The sequence below is a fragment of the Crotalus tigris genome, unplaced genomic scaffold (assembly GCF_016545835.1).
Source record: "Crotalus tigris isolate CLP2741 ecotype Arizona unplaced genomic scaffold, ASM1654583v1 scf7180000018455.1436977, whole genome shotgun sequence".
Taxonomy (NCBI): Eukaryota; Metazoa; Chordata; class Lepidosauria; order Squamata; family Viperidae; genus Crotalus; species Crotalus tigris.
The window spans coordinates 1265791-1285076 of NW_024097011.1; positions in this window are offsets into that span (position 1 = coordinate 1265791).

A 19286-nucleotide genomic window follows, 5' to 3' on the forward strand; every position below is an offset into this window, starting at 1 on the left:
TCAAAGTAAGTGTCCTCCTAACCATACTCAAGGACTCCAAATTTGTTGCTGGTGTCCATTTTGCTCAATGAGTTCATGGTGATCTAACCCTAACCCTAAGTGGAATTTTCCTCCAATGGGATTTTCCCATCTATTTTACCAGGAAACATAGATAGGGCACGCTAGAAAAGTCAGTACCCTCCTAAGCATACCCAAACACTAGGAATTTGTTGGCGATGTCCAAATTGCTCTATGAGTTCATGGTGTCCATACCCTACCCCTAAGTGGAATATTCCTCCAATGGGATTTTCCCATCTGTTTTACCAGGAAACATAAATAGGGTAGGCTAGAAAGGTCAGTGCCCTCCTAAAAATACCCAAGCACTCCAAATTTGTTGGTGGTGTCTTGTTTGGTCTATGAGTTCACGGTGACCGAACCCTAACCCTAAGTGGAATTTTCTTCCAAAGGGATTTTCCCATGTATTTTACAAGGAAACATAAATAGGGCAGGCTAGAAAAGTAAGTTCCGTCCTAACCATACCCAAGGACTCCAAATTTATTGCTGATGTCCATTTTGCTCTATAAGTTCATGGGGACCTAACCCTAAACCTAAGTGGAATTTTCCTCCAATGGGATTTTCCGATGTTTTTTAACAGGAAACATAGATAGGGTAGGCTAGAAAATTCAGTGCCCTCCTAACCATACCCAAGCACTCCAAATTCGTTGCTGGTGTCTTTTTCGCTCTAAGAGTTCACGGTGACCGAACCCTAACCCTAAGTGGAATTTTCTTCCAAAGGGATTTTCCCATGTATTTTACAAGGAAACATAAATAGGGCAGGCTAGAAAAGTAAGTTCCGTCCTAACCATACCCAAGGACTCCAAATTTATTGCTGATGTCCATTTTGCTCTATAAGTTCATGGGGACCTAACCCTAAACCTAAGTGGAATTTTCCTCCAAAGGGATATTCCCATGTATTTTACCAGGAAATATAGATAGGGCAGGGTAGAAAAGTCAGTGCCCTCCTAACATTATCCAAGCACGAGGAATTTGTTGTTATTATCCAATTTGCTCTTTGAGTTCATGGTGACCTAACCCTAACCCTAAGTGGAATTTTCCTCGAATGGGATTTTCTCTTGTATTTTACCAGGAAACATAGATAGGGTAGGCTACCAAAGTCAGTGCCTTCCTAACCATACCCAAGCACCCCAAATTTGTTGGTTGTATCGATTTTGCTGTATGAGTTCATGGTGACCTAACCCTAACCTTAAGTGGAATTTTCCTCCAATGGCATTTTCCCATGTATTTTATCAGGAAACTTAGATAGGACAGGGTACAAACGTCTGTCCCCTCCTAAGCATACCCTAGCACTTACAGTTTGTTGGTGATGTCCATTTTGCACTATATTTCATGGTTTCCTAACACTAACCCTAACGTAATTTTTCTCCAATGGGATTTTCCCATGTATTTTACCAGGAAACGTCGATAGGGCAGGCTAGAAAAATCAGTGCCCTCCTAAGCATAACCAAGGAATCTGAATTTGTTCGTGGTATCCATTTGGCTCTATGAGTTCATGGTGACCTAACTCTAACCCGAAGTTGAATTTTCTTCCAATGGTATTTTCCCATGTGTTTTGCCAGGAATGATAGATAGGGCAGGCTAGAAAAGTCAGTGCCCTCCTAAGCATACCCATGAAATCCAAATTTGTTGGTGGTGTCCATTTTGCTCTATGAGTTCCCGGTGACCTAACCCTAACCCTAAGTGGTATTTTCCTCCAATGGCATTTTCCCATGTATTTTACCAGTAAATATAGATAGAGCAGGCCAGAAAAGTAAGTGCCTTCCTAACCATACCCAAGCACTCGGAATTTGTTGGTGAAGTCCATTTTGCTCTATGAGTTCATGGTGTCCTAACCCTGACCCTAAGTGGAATTTTCCTCCAATGGGATTTTCTCATGTATTTTACCAGGAAACATAGATAGGGCAGGCTAGAAAAGTCAGTACCCTCCTAAGCGTAACCAAGGACTCCGAATTTGTTCATGGTGTCCATTTTGCTCTATGAGTTCATGGTTTCCTAACCCTAAGTTGAATTTGCCTCCAATGGGATTTTCCCATGTATTTTACCAGGAAATATAGATAGAGCAGGCAAGAAAAGTAAGGGCTCCGAACCATACCCAAGGACTCCAAATTTGTTGCTGGTGTACATTTTGCTATAAGAGTTCATGGTGACCTAAACTTAACCCAAAGTGGAATTTTCCACAAATGGGATTTTCTCATGTATTTTACCAGGAAACAGATAGGGCAGGCTAGTAAAGTCAGTAACTTCCTAACCATACCCAAGCACCCCAAATTTGTTGGTGGTGTCGATTTTGCTCTATGAGTTCATGGTGAGCTAACCCTAACCCTAAGTGGAATTTTCCTCCAATGGGATTTTCCCATGTATTTTATCAGGAAACTTAGATAGGGCAGGGAAGAAACGTCTATGCCCTCCTAAGCATACCCTAGTACTTACAATTTGTTGGTGATGTCCATTTTGCACTATGATTTCATGGTTTCCTTACACTAACCCTAAGGTAATTTTTCTCCAATGGGATTTTCCCATGTATTTTACCAGGAAACGTAGATAGGTCACGCTAGAAAAGTCAGTGGCCTCCTAACCATACAAAAGCACTCCAAATTCGTTGCTGGTGTCTTTTTCGCTCTATGAGTTCACGGTGACCTAACCCTAACCCTAATTGGAATTTTCCTACAAAGGGATTTTCCCATGTATTTTACCAGGAAACATAGATAGGTCAGGGTAGAAAAGTCAGTGCCCTCCTAAGCATATCGAAGCACGTGGAATTTGTTGGCACTATCCAATTTGCTCTATGAGTTCATGGTGACCTAACCCTAACCCTAACTGGAATTTTCCTCTAATGGTATTTTCCCATGTATTTTATCAGGAAACATTGGTAGGCAGGCTAGAAAAGTCAGTGCCCTCCTAACCATACCCAAGAACTCCGAATTTGTTGGTGATGTCCATTTAGCTCTATGAGTTTATTTATTTATTTATTTATGAGACTTATATACTGCTTTAAGTGCAAGCACTCTCTAAGCGGTGTACACCAGTAAGCAATGTATATATATATTACATTGCCCCCAACAATCTGGGTCCTCATTTTACCTACCCCGGAAGGATGGAAGGCTGAGTCAACCTTGAGCCGGTGAGATTTGAACCGCTGACCTGCTGAACACAGTCAGCTAAAGTGGCCTGCAGTACTGCACTCTAACTGCTGCGCCACCTCGGCTCTAGTGACCTAACCCTAACCCTATGTGGAATTTTCCACAAATGAGATTTTCCCATGTATTTTAACAGTAAAGATAGATAGGGCAGGGTTGAGAAGTAAGTGCCCTCCTAAGCATACCAAGGACTCCAAATTTGTTGGTGGTGTCCGTTTTGCTCTATGAGTTCATGGTGACCTAACCCTAACCCTAAGTGGAATTTTCCTCCAATGGGATTTTCCCATGTATTTTACCAGGAAACATAGATAGGGCAGTCTAGAAAAGTCAGTGCCCTCCTAACCACACCCAAGCACTCCAAATTTGTTGGTGGTGTCTATTTTGCTCTATGAGTTCATGGTGACCTAACCCTAACCCTAAATGGAATTTTCCTCCAAAGGGATATTCCCATGTATTTTACCAGGAAAAATAGATAGGGCAGGGTAGAAAAGTCAGTGCCTTCCTAAGCATACACAAGCACTCCAAATTTGTTGCAGGTGTCCATTTTGCTGTATAAGTTCATGGTGACCTAACCCTAACCCTAAGTAGAATTTTCCTCCAATGGGATTTTCCCATGTATTTTACCAGGAAAAATAGATAGGGCACGTTAGAAAAGTCAGTGCCCTCCTAATCATACCCATGCACTCCAAATTTGTTGCTGGTTTCCGTTTTGCTCTATAAGTTCATGGTGACCTAACCCTAACCCTAACTTGAATTTTCCTCCAATGGAATTTTCCCATGTATTTTAACAGGAAACATAGATAAGGCAGGGTAGAAAAGTCAGTGCCCTCCTAAGCATACTGAAGCACTCCAAATTTGTTGGTGGTCTCCATCTGGCTCTATGAGTTCATGGTGACCTTACCCTTACTCTGAGTGGAATTTTCCTCCAATGGGATTTTCCCATGTATTATCCAGGAAACATAGATAGGGCAGGCTAGAAAAGTGAGTGTTCACCTCAGCATACCCAAGCACTCCGAATTCGTTGGTGGTGTCCATCTCGCTCTCTGAGCTGATGGTGACCTAACTCTAACCCTGTGGAATTTTCCTCCAATAGGATTTTCCCATGTATTTTATCAGGAAACGTAGATAGGGCAGGGTAGAAACGTCAGTGCCCTCCTAAGCATACCCAAGCACTAGGAATTTGTTGGCAATCTCCAATTTGCTCTATGAGTTCATGGTGTCCTTACCCTAGCCCTAAGTGGAACATTCCTCCAAAGGGATTTTCCCATGTTTTTTACCAGGAAACATAGATAGAGTAGGCTAGAAAACTCAGTGCCCTCCTAACCACACCCAAGCACTCCAAATTTGTTGGTGGTGTCCATTTTGCTCTATGAGTTCATGGTGACCTAACCCTAACCCTAAATGGAATTTTCCTCCAAAGGGATTTTCCCATGTATTTTACCAGGAAAAATAGATAGGGCACGTTAGAAAAGTCAGTGCCCTCCTAATCATACCCATGCACTCCAAATTTGTTGCAGGAGTCCGTTTTGCTCTATAAGTTCATGGTGACCTAACCCTAACCCTAACTTGAATTTTCCTCCAATGGAATTTTCCCATGTATTTTAACAGGAAGCATAGATAGGGCAGGGTAGAAAACTCAATGCCCTCCTAAGCATACTGAAGCACTCCAAATTTGTTGGTGGTGTCCATTTGGCTCTATGAGTTCATGGTGACCTTACCCTAGCCCTAAGTGGAACATTTCTCGAAAGGGATTTTCCCATGTGTTTTACCAGGAAACATAGATAGGGTAGGCTAGAAAACTCAGTCCCCTCCTAACCACACCCAAGCACTCCAAATTTTTTGGTGATGTTGATTTTGCTCTTTGAGTTCAGGGTGACCTAACCCTAACCCTAAGTGGACTTTTTTTCGCAAAGGATTTTCCCCTGTATTTTATCAGGAAACATAGATAGGACTGACTAGAAAAGTAAGTGCCCTCCTAACCACACCCAAGCACTGTGAATGTATTGGAGATGTCCATTTTGCTCTATGAGTTCAGGGTGACCTAACCCTAACCCTAAATGGAATTTTCCTACAATGGGATTTTCCCATGTATTTTACTAGAAACGTAGATAGGGCAGGCTAGTAAATTCAGTGCCATCCTAACCACACCAAAGCACGTTGAATTCGTTGGCGATGTCCATTTTGCTCTATGAGTTTATGGTCTCCTAACCCTAAAACCTAGTGGAATTTGACTCGAAAGGGATTTTCCTATGTATTTTATCAGGAAACATAGATTCAGTGCCATTCTAACCACACCCAAGCACTCCGAATTCGTTGGAGATGTCCATTTTGCTCTATGAGTTCATTGTGACCTAAACCTAACCCTAAGTGGAATTTTCCTAATATGGGATTTTCCCACGTATTTTACCAGGAAACATAGATAAGGCAGGTTAGAAAAGTCAGTGCCCTCCTAAGCATACCCAAGCAGTAGAAATTTGTTGGTAATCTCATTTTTGCTCTATGAGTTCAGGGTGACCTAACCCTAACCCTAAGTAAAATTTTCCTCCAATGGGATTTTCCCATGTATTTTACCTTGAAAAATAGATAGGGTTGGCTAGAAAAATCAGTGCCCTGCTAACCATACCCAAGCACTCAAAATTTGTTGGTGGTTTCCATTTTGCTCTATGAGTACATTGTGTTCTAACACTAACCTAAGTGGAATTTTCCTCCAATGGGATTTTCCCATGTATTTTACCACGAAACATAGATGGGGCAGGCTAGAAAATTCGGTGCCCTCCTAAGCATACCCAAGCACTACAAATTTTTTGGCAATGTTTATTTTGCTTTATGAGTTCATGGTATCCTAACGCTAACCCTAAGTCAAATTTTCCTCCAATGGGATTTCCCCATGTATTTTACCAGGAAAGATAGATAGGGCAGGCTAGAAAAATCGGTGCCCTCCTAATCATACGCAAGCACTCCAAATTTTTTGGTGATGTTGATTTTCCTCTATGAGTTCATGGTGACCTAACCCTAACCCTAAGTGGGATTTTTTTCCCAAAGGATTTTCCCATGTATTTTATCAGGAAACATAGATAGGACTGACTAGAAAAGTAAGTGCCCTCCTAACCATACCCAAGCACTTTGAATGTCTTGGCGATGTCCATTTTGCTCTATGAGTTCATGGTGACCTAAACCTAACCCTAAGTCGAATTTTCCTCCAAAGGGATTTTCCAATGTATTTTACCAGGAAACATAGATTGGGCAGGCTAGAAAAGTCAGTGGCCTCCTAAGCATACCCAAGAACTCTGAATTGGTTGGCGATGTCCATTTTGCTCTATGAATTCATGGTGTTCTAACACTAACCCTAAATGGAATTTTCCTCCAAAGGGATTTTCCCATGTATTTTACTAGGAAACGTAGATAGGGCAGGCTAGTAAATTCAGTGCCATCTTAAGCACACCAAAGCACTCTGAATTCGTTGGTGATATCCATTTTGCTCTATGAGTTCATGGTCTCCTAACCCTAAAACTTAGTGGAATTCTCCTCCAATGGGATTTTCCCATGTATTTTAACAGGAAACATAGATAGGGCAGGCTAGAAAATTTGGTGCCTTCCTAAGCATACCCACGGACTACGAATTTGTTGGTCGTGTCCATTTTTTTTATGAGTTCATGGTGACGTAACCCTAACCCTAAGTGGAATTTTCCTCCAATGGGATTTTCCCATGTATTTTACCAGGAAAAAATAGATAGGGTTGACTAGAAAACTCAGTGTCCTCCTAACCATACCCAAGCACTCTGAATTTTTTGGCGATGTCTATTTTGCTCTATGAGTTCATGGTGACCTAACTCTACCCCTAAGTGGAATTTTCCTAATATGGGATTTTTCCATGTATTTTACCAGGAAAAATTGATAAGGCAGGGTAGAAAATTCAGTGCCCTCCTAAGCATCCCCAAGCACTACAAATTTGTTGACAATGTTCATTTTGCTTTATGAGTTCATGGTATACTAACGCTAACCCTAAGTGGAATTTTCCTAATATGGGATTTTCCCATGTATTTTACCAGGAAAGATAGATAGGATAGGCTAGAAAAGTCAGTGCCCTCCTAACCACACCCAAGCACTCCGAATTTGTTTGTGGTGTCCATTTTGCTCTATGTGTTCATGGTGACCTAACCCTAACTCTAAATGGAATTTTCCTACAATGGGATTTTCCCATGTATTTTACTAGGAAACGTAGATAGGGCAGGCTAGTAAATTCAGTGCCATCCTAACCACACCAAAGCACTTTGAATTCGTTGGCGATGTCCATTTTGCTCTATGAGTTTATGCTCTCCTAACCCTAAAACTTAGTGGAATTTTCCTCCAATGTGATTTTCCTATGTATTTTACTAGGAAACATAGATAGGGCAGGCTAGTAAATTCAGTGCCATTCTAACCACACCCAAACACTCCGAATTCGTTGGAGATGTCCATTTTACTCTATGAGTCCATGGTGACCTAACCCTAACCCTAAGTAGAATTTTCCTAATATGGGATGTTCCCATGTATTTTACCACGAAACATAGATAAGGCAGGATAGAAAAGTCAGTGCCCTCCTAAGCATACCCAAGCAGTAGAAATTTGTTGCTAATCTCATTTTTGCTCTATGAGTTCATGGTGACCTAACCCTAACCCTAAGTGGAATTTTCCTCCAATGGGATTTTCCCATGTATTTTACCTTGAAAAATAGATAGGGTTAGCTAGAAAAATCAGTGCCCTGCTAACCATACCCAAGAAGTCAAAATTTGTTGGTTGTGTCCATTTTGCTCTATGAGTACATGGTGTCCTAACCCTAACCTAAGTGGAATTTTCCTCCAATGGAATTTTCCCATGTATTTTACCAGGAAACACAGATAGGGCAGGGTAGAAAATTCGGTGCCCTCCTAAGCATACCCAAGCACTACAAATTTTTTGGAAATGTTCATTTTGGTTTATGATTTCATGGTATCCTAACGCTAACCCTAAGTGGAATTTTTCTCCAAAGGGATTTTTCCATGTAATTTACCAGGAAAGATTGATAGGGCAGGCTAGAAAAATCAGTGCCCTCCTAATCATACGGAAGCACTCCAAATTTTTTGGTGATGTTGATTTTGCTCTTTGAGTTCATGGTGACCTTACCCTAACCCTAAGTGGAATTTTTTTCCCAAAGAATTTTCCCATGTATTTTATCAGGAAAGATAGATAGGGCTGACTAGAAAATAAGTGCCCTCCTAACCATACCCAAGCACTGTGAATGTGTTGGCGATGTCTATTTTGCTTATGAGCTCATCGTGACCTAAACCTAACCCTAAGTGGAATTTTCCTCCGATGGGGTTTTCCCATGTATTTTACCAGGAAAGATAGATAGGATAGGCTAGAAAAGTCAGTGCCCTCCTAACCACACCCAAGCACTCCGAATTTGTTTGTGATGTCCATTTGCTCTATGAGTTCATGGTGTCCTAACTCTAACCCTAAGTGGAATTTTCCTAATATGGGATTTTTTCACGTATTTTACCAGGAAACATTGATAAGGCAGGGTAGAAAAGTGAGTGCCCTCCTAAGCATACCCAAGCAGTAGAAATTTGTTGGTAATCTCCATTTTGCTCTATGAGTACATGGTGTCCTAAACCTAACCTAAGTGGAATTTTCCTCCAATGGGATTTTCCCATGTATTTTACCAGGAAACATAGATAGGGAAGGGTAGAAAATTCGGTGCCCTCCTAAGCATCCCCAAGCACTACAAATTTGTTGTCCATGTTCATTTTGCTTTATGAGTTCATGGTATCCTAACGCTAACCCTAAGTGGAATTTTCCTCCAATGTGATTTTCCCATGTATTTTACCTTGAAAAATAGATAGGGCAGGCTAGAAAAATCAGTGCCCTCCTAAGCATACCCAAGCACTGTGAATGTGTTGGCAATGTCCATTTTGCTCTATGTATTCATAGTGACCTAACCCTAACCCTAAGTGGAATTTTCCTCTAATGGGATTTTCCCATGTATCTTACCAGGAAAAATAGATAGGGTTGGCTAGAAAACTCAGTGCGCTCCTAACCATATCCAACCACTTCATATTTGTTGGTGGTTTCCATTTTGCTCTATGAGTACATGGTGACCTAACCCTAAACTAAGTGGAATTTTCCTCCAATGGTATTTTCCCTTGTATTTTAGCAGGAAACATAGATAGGGCATGCTAGTAAATTCAGTGTCCTTATAAGCATACCCAAGCACTACAAATTTGTTGGCGATGTCCATTTAGCTCTTTGAGTTCATGGTGTCCTAACGCTAACCCAAAGTGGAATTTTCCTCCAATGGGATTTTCCCATGTATTTTACCAGGAAAGATAGATAGGGAGGACTAGAAAAATCAGTTCCCTCCTAATCATACCCAAGCACTCGAATTGGTTGGTGGTATCCATTTTGCTCTGTGAGTTCTTGGTTTCCTAACCCTAGCCCTAAGTGTAATTTTCCTCCAATGGAATATTCCCATGTATTTTACCAGGAAACATAGATAGGGCAGGCTAGAAAATTTCGTGCCCTCCTAAGCATACCCAAGCACTACGAATTTGTTAGTGGTGTCCATTTTATTCTATGTGTTCATGGTGACCTAACCCTAACCCTAAGTCGAATTTTCCTCCATACGGATTTTCCCATGTATTTTACCAGGAAACATAGATAAGGCAGGGTAGAATAGTCAGTGCCCTCCTAAGCATACCCAAGTAGTAGAAATTTGTTGGTAATCTCCATTTTGCTCTATGAGTTCATGGTGTCCTAGCCCTAACCCTAAGTGGAATTTTCCTCCAATGGGATTTTCCCATGTATTTTACCAGGAAACCTAGATAGGGCAGTGTAGAAAATTCGGTGCCCTCCTAAGCATACCCATGCACTACGAATTTGTTGGCAATATCCATTTTGCTATCTGAGTTCATGGTTTCCTAACCCTAACCCTACGGGGAATTTTCCTTCAATGGGATTTTCCCATGTATTTTACCAGGAAACATAGATAGGGCTGACTAGAAAATAAGTGCCCTCCTAACCATACCCAAGCACTGTGAATGTGTTGGCGATGTCTATTTTGCTTATGAGCTCATGGTGACCTAAACCTAACCCTAAGTGGAATTTTCCTCCGATGGGGTTTTCCCATGTATTTTACCAGGAAAGATAGATAGGATAGGCTAGAAAAGTCAGTGCCCTCCTAACCACACCCAAGCACTCCGAATTTGTTTGTGATGTCCATTTGCTCTATGAGTTCATGGTGTCCTAACTCTAACCCTAAGTGGAATTTTCCTAATATGGGATTTTCCCACGTATTTTACAAGGAAACATTGATAAGGCAGGGTAGAAAAGTGAGTTCCCTCCTAAGCATACCCAAGCAGTAGAAATTTGTTGGTAATCTCCATTTTGCTCTATGAGTACATCGTGTCCTAAACCTAACCTAAGTGGAATTTTCCTCCAATGGGATTTTCCCATGTATTTTACCAGGAAACATAGATAGGGAAGGGTAGAAAATTCGGTGCCCTCCTAAGCATCCCCAAGCACTACAAATTTGTTGTCCATGTTCATTTTGCTTTATGAGTTCATGGTATCCTAACGCTAACCCTAAGTGGAATTTTCCTCCAATGGGATTTTCCCATGTATTTCACCTTGAAAAATAGATAGGGCAGGCTAGAAAAATCAGTGCCCTCCTAAGCATACCCAAGCACTGTGAATGTGTTGGCAATGTCCATTTTGCTCTATGTATTCATAGTGACCTAACCCTAACCCTAAGTGGAATTTTCCTCTAATGGGATTTTCCCATGTATCTTACCAGGAAAAATAGATAGGGTTGGCTAGAAAACTCAGTGCGCTCCTAACCATATCCAACCACTTCATATTTGTTGGTGGTTTCCATTTTGCTCTATGAGTACATGGTGACCTAACCCTAAACTAAGTGGAATTTTCCTCCAATGGTATTTTCCCTTGCATTTTAGCAGGAAACATAGATAGGGCATGCTAGTAAATTCAGTGTCCTTATAAGCATACCCAAGCACTACAAATTTGTTGGCGATGTCCATTTAGCTCTTTGAGTTCATGGTGTCCTAACGCTAACCCAAAGTGGAATTTTCCTCCAATGGGATTTTCCCATGTATTTTACCAGGAAAGATAGATAGGGAGGACTAGAAAAATCAGTTCCCTCCTAATCATACCCAAGCACTCGAATTGGTTGGTGGTATGCATTTTGCTCTGTGAGTTCTTGGTTTCCTAACCCTAGCCCTAAGTGTAATTTTCCTCCAATGGAATATTCCCATGTATTTTACCAGGAAACATAGATAGGGCAGGCTAGAAAATTTCGTGTCCTCCTAAGCATACCCAAGCACTACGAATTTGTTAGTGGTGTCCATTTTATTCTATGTGTTCATGGTGACCTAACCCTAACCCTAAGTCGAATTTTCCTCCAATGGGATTTTCCCATGTATTTTACCAGGAAACATAGATAAGGCAGGGTAGAATAGTCAGTGCCCTCCTAAGCATACCCAAGTAGTAGAAATTTGTTGGTAATCTCCATTTTGCTCTATGAGTTCATGGTGTCCTAGCCCTAACCCTAAGTGGAATTTTCCTCCAATGGGATTTTCCCATGTATTTTACCAGGAAACCTAGATAGGGCAGTGTAGAAAATTCGGTGCCCTCCTAAGCATACCCATGCACTACGAATTTGTTGGCAATATCCATTTTGCTATCTGAGTTCATGGTTTCCTAACCCTAACCCTACGGGGAATTTTCCTCCAATGGGATTTTCCCATGTATTTTACCAGGAAACCTAGATAGGGCAGTGTAGAAAATTCGGTGCCCCCCTAAGCATACCCATGCACTACGAATTTGTTGGCAATATCCATTTTGCTATCTGAGTTCATGGTTTCCTAACCCTAACCCTACGGGGAATTTTCCTTCAATGGGATTTTCCCATGTATTTTACCAGGAAACATAGATAGGGCAGGCTAGAAAATTCCGTGCCGTCCTAAGCATACCCAAGCACTACGAATTTGTTGGTGGTTTCCATTTTGCTTTATGGGTACATGGTGACCTAACCCTAACCTAAGTGGAATTTTCCTCCAATGGTATTTTCCTTTGTATTTTAGTAGGAACATAGATAGGGCATGCTAGTAAATTCAGTGTCCTTCTAACCATACCCAAGCACTCTGAATTTGTTGGCGATGTTCATTTTGCTCTATGATTTCATGGTGTCCTAACCCTAACCCTAAGTGGAATTTTCCTCCAATGGGATTTTCCCATGTATTTTACCAGGAAACATAGATAGGGTAGGCTAGAAAAGTCAGTGCCCTCCTAACCACACCCAAGCACTCCAAATTTGTTTGTGGTGTCCATTTTCCTCTATGTGTTCATGGTGACCTAACCCTAACCCTAAGTGGGATTTTCCTCCAATGGGATTTTCCCATGTATTTTACCAGGAAAGATAGATAGGGCAGGCTAGAAAAGTCAGTGCCCGTATAAGCATACCCAAGCACTCCGAATTGGTTGGTGGTATCCATTTTGCTCTGTGAGTTCTTGGTTTCCTAACCCTAACCCTAAGTGGAATTTTCCTAATATGGGATTTTTCCATGTATTTTACCAGGAAAAATTGATAAGGCAGGGTAGAAAATTCAGTGCCCTCCTAAGCATCCCCAAGCACTACAAATTTGTTGAAAATGTTCATTTTGCTTTATGAGTTCATGGTATCCTAACGCTAACCCTAAGTGGAATTTTCCTCCGATGGGATTTTCCCATGTATTTTACCAGGAAAGATTGATAGGATAGGCTAGAAAAGTCAGTGCCCTCCTAACCACACCCAAGCACTCCGAATTTGTTTGTGGTGTCCATTTTGCTCTATGTGTTCATGGTGACCTAACCCTAACTCTAAATGGAATTTTCCTACAATGGGATTTTCCCATGTATTTTACTAGGAAACGTAGATAGGGCAGGCTAGTAAATTCAGTGCCATTCTAACCACACCCAAACACTCCGAATTCGTTGGAGATGTCCATTTTACTCTATGAGTCCATGGTGACCTAACCCTAACCCTAAGTAGAATTTTCCTAATATGGGATGTTCCCATGTATTTTACCACGAAACATAGATAAGGCAGGATAGAAAAGTCAGTGCCCTCCTAAGCATACCCAAGCAGTAGAAATTTGTTGCTAATCTCATTTTTGCTCTATGAGTTCATGGTGACCTAACCCTAACCCTAAGTGGAATTTTCCTCCAATGGGATTTTCCCATGTATTTTACCTTGAAAAATAGATAGGGTTAGCTAGAAAAATCAGTGCCCTGCTAACCATACCCAAGAAGTCAAAATTTGTTGGTGGTGTCCATTTTGCTCTATGAGTACATGGTGTCCTAACCCTAACCTAAGTGGAATTTTCCTCCAATGGAATTTTCCCATGTATTTTACCAGGAAACATAGATAGGGCAGGGTAGAAAATTCGGTGCCCTCCTAAGCATACCCAAGCACTACAAATTTTTTGGCAATGTTCATTTTGGTTTATGATTTCATGGTATCCTAACGCTAACCCTAAGTGGAATTTTTCTCCAAAGGGATTTTCCCATGTAATTTACCAGGAAAGATTGATAGGGCAGGCTAGAAAAATCAGTGCCCTCCTAATCATACGGAAGCACTACAAATTTTTTGGTGATGTTGATTTTGCTCTTTGAGTTCATGGTGACCTTACCCTAACCCTAAGTGGAATTTTTTCCCCAAAGGATTTTCCCATGTATTTTATCAGGAAACATAGATAGGGCTGACTAGAAAATAAGTGCCCTCCTAACCATACCCAAGCACTGTGAATGTGTTGGCGATGTCTATTTTGCTTATGAGTTCATGGTGACCTAAACCTAACCCTAAGTGGAATTTTCCTCCAATGGGATTTTCCCATGTATTTTACCAGGAAACATAGATAGGATAGGGTAGAAAAGTCAGTGCCCTCCTAACCACACCCAAGCACTCTGAATTTGTTTGTGGTGTCCATTTTGCTCTATGTGTTCATGGTGACCTAAACCTAACCCTAAGTCGAATTTTCCTACAATGGGATTTTCCCATGTATTTTACTAGGAAACATAGTTAGGGCAGGATAGAAAAGTCAGTGGCCTCCTAAGTATACCCAAGAACTCTGAATTTGTTGGTGATGTACATTTTGCTCTATGAGTTCATGGTGTCCTAACCCTAACCCTAAGTGGAATTTTCCTCCAATAGGATTTTCCCTTGTATTTTACCAGGAAACATTGTTAGGGCACGATAGCAAATTCAGTGCCATCCTAATGACACCCAAGGACTCCGAATTCGTTGGCTATGTCCATTTTGCTCTATGAATTCATGGTCTCCTAAACCTAAACATAAGTGGAATTTTCCTCCAATGGTATTTTCCCATGTATTTTACCAGGAAACATAGATAGGGCAGGCTAATAAATTCAGTGGCCTCCTAAACATACCCAAGAACTCTGAGTTTGTTGGCGATGTCCATTTTGCTCTATGAGTTCATGGTGTTCTAACACTAACCCTAAATGGAATTTTCCTCCAAAGGCATTTTCCCATGTATTTTACTAGGAAACGTAGATAGGGCAGGCTAGTAAATTCAGTGCCATCCTAACCACACCAAAGAACCCTGAGTTTATTGGTGATGTCCATTTTGGTCTATGAGTTCATGGTCTCCTAACCCTAAAACTTAGTGGAATTTTCCTCCAATGGGATTTTCCCATGTATTTTACCAGGAAACATAGATAGGGCAGGGTAGAAAATTCGGTGCCCTCCTAAGCATCCCCAAGCACTACAAATTTGTTGTCCATGTTCATTTTGCTTTATGAGTTCATGGTATCCTAACGCTAACCCTAAGTGGAATTTTCCTCCATTGGGATTTTCCCATGTATTTTACCTTGAAAAATAGATAGGGCAGGCTATAAAAATCAGTGCCCTCCTAATCATACGCAAGCACTCTAATTTTTTGGGTGGTGTTGATTTTGCTCTATGGGTTCATGGTGACCTAACCCTAACCCTAAGTGGAATTTTTTTCCCAAAGGATTTTCCCATGTATTTTATCAGGAAACATAGATAGGGCTGACTAGAAAAGTAAGTGCTCTAATAAGCATACCCAAGCACTGTGAATGTGTTGGCAATGTCCATTTTGCTCTATGTATTCATAGTGACCTAACCCTAACCCTAAGTGGAATTTTCCTCCAATGGGATTTTCCCATATAATTTACCATGAAACATAGATAGGGTAGGCTAGTAAATTCAGGGCCCTCCTAAGCATACCCAAAGACTCCGAATTAGTTGGCGATGTCCATTTTGTTACATGAGTTCATGGTCTAACTGTAAACATAAGTGGAATTTTCCTCCATTTGTCCTCCAAATGGATTTTCCCATATATTTTACCAGGAAACATAGATAGGGCAGGCTAGAAAAGTCAGTACACCCTAACCCTAAGTCGAATTTTCCTACAATGGGATTTTCCCATGTATTTTACTAGGAAACATAGATAGGGCATGCTAGTAAATTCAGTGTCCTTCTAACCATACCCAAGCACTCTGAATTTGTTGGCGATGTTCATTTTGCTCTATGATTTCATGGTGTCCTAACCCTAACCCTAAGTGGAATTTTTTTCCCAAAGGATTTTCCCATTTATTTTATCAGGAAACATAGATAGGGCGGACTAGAAAAATCAGTTCCCTCCTAATTATACCCAAGCGCTCCAAATTGGTTGGTGGTATCCATTTTGCTCTGTGAGTTCTTGCTTTCCTAACCCTAACCCTAAGTGGAATTTTCCTCTAATGGGATTTTCCCATGTATTTTACCAGGAAACATAGATAGGGCAGGCTAGAAAATTCCGTGCCCTCCTAAGCATACCCAAGCACTACGAATTTGATGGTGGTTTACATTTTGCTCTATGAGTACATGGTGAACTAACCCTAACCTAAGTGGAATTTTCCTCCAATGGTATTTTCCCTTGTATTTTAGCAGGAAACATAGATAGGGCATGCTAGTAAATTCAGTGTCCTTCTAACCATACCCAAGCACTCTGAATTTGTTGGCGATGTTCATTTTGCTCTATGATTTCATGGTGTCCTAACCCTAACCCTAAGTGGAATTTTCCTCCAATGGGATTTTCCCATGTATTTTACTAGGAAACATAGATAGGGCAGGCTAGTAAATTCAGTGCCCTCCTAACCACACCCAAGCACTCTGAATTTGTTGGCGATGTCCATTTTGCTCTTTGTTTTCATGGTCTCATAACCCTAAACCTAAGTGGAATTTTCCTCCAATGGGATTTTCCCATGTATTTTACCAGGAAACCTAGATAGGGCAGTGTAGAAAATTCGGTGCCCTCCTAAGCATACCCATGCACTACGAATTTGTTGGCAATATCCATTTTGCTATCTGAGTTCATGGTTTCCTAACCCTAACCCTACGGGGAATTTTCCTTCAATGGGATTTTCCCATGTATTTTACCAGGAAACCTAGATAGGGCAGGCTAGAACATTCCGTGCCCTCCTAAGCATACCCAAGCACTACGAATTTGTTGGTGGTTTCCATTTTGCTCTATGGGTACATGGTGACCTAACTCTAACCTAAGTGGAATTTTCCTCCAATGGTATTTTCCTTTGTATTTTAGCAGGAAACATAGATAGGGCATGCTAGTAAATTCAGTGTCCTTCTAACCATACCCAAGCACTCTGAATTTGTTGGCGATGTTCATTTTGCTCTATGATTTCATGGTGTCCTAACCCTAACTCTAAGTGGAATTTTCCTCCAATGGGATTTTCCCATGTATTTTACCAGGAAACATAGATAGGGTAGGCTAGAAAAGTCAGTGCCCTCCTAACCACACCCAAGCACTCCAAATTTGTTTGTGGTGTCCATTTTCCTCTATGTGTTCATGGTGACCTAACCCTAACCTAAATGGAATTTTCCTACAATGGGATTTTCCCATGTATTTTACCAGGAAACATTGATAGGGAAGGCTAGAAAAGTCAATACCCACCTAAGCATACCCAAGAACTCCGAATTTCTTGCTGGTGTCCATTTTGCTCTCTGAGTTCATGGTTTCCTAACCCTAACCCTAAGTGGGATTTTCCTCCAATGGGATTTTCCCATGTATTTTACCAGGAAAGATAGATAGGGCAGGCTAGAAAAGTCAGTGCCCGCATAAGCATACCCAAGCACTCCGAATTGGTTGGTGGTATCCATTTTGCTCTGTGAGTTCTTGGTTTCCTAACCCTAACCCTAAGTGGAATTTTCCTCTAATGGGATTTTCCCATATATTTTACCAGGAAACATAGATAGGGCAGGCTAGAAAATTCCATGCCCTCCTAAGCATACCCAAGCACTACGAATTTGTTGGTGGTGTCCATTTTATTCTATGTGTTCATGGTGACCTAACCCTAACCCTAAGTGGAATTTTCCTCCAATGGGATTTTCCCATGTATTTTACCAGAAAAAATAGATAGGGTTGGCTAGAAAACTCAGTGTCCTTCTAACCATACCCAAGCACTCTGAATTTGTTGGCGATGTTCATTTTGCTCTATGATTTCATGGTGTCCTAACCCTAACCCTAAGTGGAATTTTCCTCCAATGGGATTTTCCCATGTATTTTACTAGGAAACATAGATAGGGCAGGCTAGTAAATTCAGTGCCAGCCTAACCACACCCAAACACTCCGAATTCGTTGGAGATGTCCATTTTACTCTATGAGTCCATGGTGACCTAACCCTAACCCTAAGTAGAATTTTCCTAATATGGGATGTTCCCATGTATTTTACCACGAAACATAGATAAGGCAGGATAGAAAAGTCAGTGCCCTCCTAAGCATACCCAAGCAGTAGAAATTTGTTGCTAATCTCATTTTTGCTCTATGAGTTCATGGTGACCTAACCCTAACCCTAAGTGGAATTTTCCTCCAATGGGATTTTCCCATGTATTTTACCTTGAAAAATAGATAGGGTTAGCTAGAAAAATCAGTGCCCTGCAAACCATACCCAAGAAGTCAAAATTTGTTGGTGGTGTCCATTTTGCTCTATGAGTACATGGTGTCCTAACCCTAACCTAAGTGGAATTTTCCTCCAATGGAATTTTCCCATGTATTTTACCAGGAAACATAGATAGGGCAGGGTAGAAAATTCGGTGCCCTCCTAAGCATACCCAAGCACTACAAATTTTTTGGCAATGTTCATTTTGGTTTATGATTTCATGGTATCCTAACGCTAACCCTAAGTGGAATTTTTCTCCAAAGGGATTTTCCCATGTAATTTACCAGGAAAGATTGATAGGGCAGGCTAGAAAAATCAGTGCCCTCCTAATCATACGGAAGCACTACAAATTTTTTGGTGATGTTGATTTTGCTCTTTGAGTTCATGGTGACCTTACCCTAACCCTAAGTGGAATTTTTTCCCCAAAGGATTTTCCCATGTATTTTATCAGGAAACATAGATAGGGCTGACTAGAAAATAAGTGCCCTCCTAACCATACCCAAGCACTGTGAATGTGTTGGCGATGTCTATTTTGCTTATGAGTTCATGGTGACCTAAACCTAACCCTAAGTGGAATTTTCCTCCAATGGGATTTTCCCATGTATTTTACCAGGAAACATAGATAGGATAGGGTAGAAAAGTCAGTGCCCTCCTAACCACACCCAAGCACTCTGAATTTGTTTGTGGTGTCCATTTTGCTCTATGTGTTCATGGTGACCTAAACCTAACCCTAAGTCGAATTTTCCTACAATGGGATTTTCCCATGTATTTTACTAGGAAACATAGTTAGGGCAGGATAGAAAAGTCAGTGGCCTCCTAAGTATACCCAAGAACTCTGAATTTGTTGGTGATGTACATTTTGCTCTATGAGTTCATGGTGTCCTAACCCTAACCCTAAGTGGAATTTTCCTCCAATAGGATTTTCCCTTGTATTTTACCAGGAAACATTGTTAGGGCACGATAGCAAATTCAGTGCCATCCTAATGACACCCAAGGACTCCGAATTCGTTGGCTATGTCCATTTTGCTCTATGAATTCATGGTCTCCTAAACCTAAACATAAGTGGAATTTTCCTCCAATGGTATTTTCCCATGTATTTTA